Consider the following 2,232-nt stretch of genomic DNA (forward strand, 5'->3'; position numbering starts at 1 on the left):
CATATTTCTTTACCTAGCTGGGCTAACTGTGCTCGACCCGGATCGACCAGGACTAAAAAAAACAATTGCAATTCCAATAACCGTGTCCGATGATCTTTGGCGGTGTGTGTGTGACTGCGAATGGTGAACTACGAGCAAGCTGCCATGTACGGTGAACCCTGCATCCTGAAGGTAGCCAAGCCGGAAGGATTGGCAAGGTAGGGCATGTAATAAAACCAATGAATAATGCTCCAATTCATGCCGATCAGAAGCTTCGTGCCTAACCCGTTCATCACAACAAAGCATCACAATATTGACCTTCGGTGGCATGCTTGTTTAGATTCGGTCGGCAGCTAAGGTCTGCTTTGGCTGGAATTATAAATAAAAAAATTCAGAATTATAAATACAAAATGGAACTAACTGTAGCTAAGCATTTTTAAATTATCACACATTTAAGTAAAAGGACCGTTCATAAACAACGCAAACCGAATTTTGGCCAAATACACCCCACCAACCCTCTCCTTCCCATAAAAAAAAATCAACGTGGATCATGAACAAGAACCCATCCACAAACAGAGGGTAGAGAAAGGGTTCAGGAAAACGAAAATCCTCACAAAAAAAGTGTACCTAACATAAATTCTCAACATAAATTCAAACTTCTGTTCTGACTTACCGGCAGCACCAATAGGAACCATTTCCACCATTTGATTCTGTAGCTTCTTCCAGAGAAGGGCGTTCGGGATAATCGGTTCCGGAATGACATATCGGAAAGTTCTTTTCCGGTGGTTTGGTATTCATCAGGACCACCAGAGGCGTCACGTAGGAGATCTGTCAACTGCTGTGCCACAACACGGTCGATTTCTGCTAGGGTTCTTTCTGTTTGGACTAATTTACGCCTCGGATGTACCGGGACAAATTTGCTCAAATGAAGCTTTCGCAGGTTTCCGGAACTTGCAGCACAGTTCCTACACACTGATATATCCGGATCGCGCACTAAAACCGGATTCGCAGTCAGCGGCAACATCGACTTTGCTTCAAAAAAGGCGACCCGTACTATAGCATGTTCTGTTGGTGCAGGATGCCGTTTCCGATTCCCGAACACGAACCAACGGATCAGCGAAACACCACTCCAATGTTGTACATCACCATCGCCGCAATGACACCCCAACACAGCTGACAGCACCACCACCTTGCTTCGGAATAACGCAGCCTGTACAACCAAGTATACTGGTATACTGGTACTTCCGAAATGGAGAGGTCGTTGAATAAATCTAAATGTCTCCGGAGATACTTTCTTGGATGCTTCCCATCCACTAGCTGTTAGTAGCCTTTCAGCAGCTGCAAAATACTCCTATGGCCCAAGAGTTCAGTGTGGTCGTTGAGTGGTTACACTTTCCGCGTTGAGGAATCCGCGGGACTATTCGATTTCAGTGCGATTTCGAACTTTCGGAACCGATTTTACAAAAGCTTGGCCGGAGCAACACCGACGAAGAGTAGCAAACCAAAACAAACGTTTGACAGTCACGTTGACGGTTCGCTGGAGTAGAAACTCACCACATCGCTGCGGTCGCACCATAGCGGAGAAAGGGGTTTCATGGAAATTGGGGTGAAATAATAAATAGGAGACTGTGGGGAAAAGTGCTACTTCGCAGGTTTTTCATTGTTTTTCAATAGTTAGAGGCTTCAAAACATATGGGTTCTTTGGGCAAGTTTGCTCAATAAATTGTCGGAAAGCCGTAGAGCACATAAAAAATTTTGACGGGAATGGTCTATTATATGTCAGTCCTATATTACTGCACTATTGGAATATCATATGAATCTAATCGTAGGTTGAAAATGGGAAGTGAGAGTTATATGCGACGCATGTGGTATGACTCTCAGATCGCCATTATACTGTTATGTGTCTTGCATTTTGCTTCTATCATGTGGGCTGGGTGCGCCAATGTATATGCATCTCCAATAATATCCTTCACATTTTGATAAAGTTTCCTTGGGCTGGAGCGGGAATCGAACTCACCTAAATGACCGACGCCTGATTAAACGTCGTGATCACCAAGGCAATCTTTGATTATTTCATTCGCAACATCATGAAACATTTCGAATAAGCAGAAAATCATGGCTTACGCAGCAATTTAATCTGTTTAGTGAGTACCCCTAATGTTGTGATACGTATACTGCCTTGAATCGCATATCAGTCCCATCTTTGCTGGATTTCCTATGCAAATGGGACAGATATGCGATTCACGGCAGTAT

This window comes from Aedes albopictus, chromosome 2 (assembly GCF_035046485.1).
Source record: "Aedes albopictus strain Foshan chromosome 2, AalbF5, whole genome shotgun sequence".
NCBI classification, from domain to species: domain Eukaryota; kingdom Metazoa; phylum Arthropoda; class Insecta; order Diptera; family Culicidae; genus Aedes; species Aedes albopictus.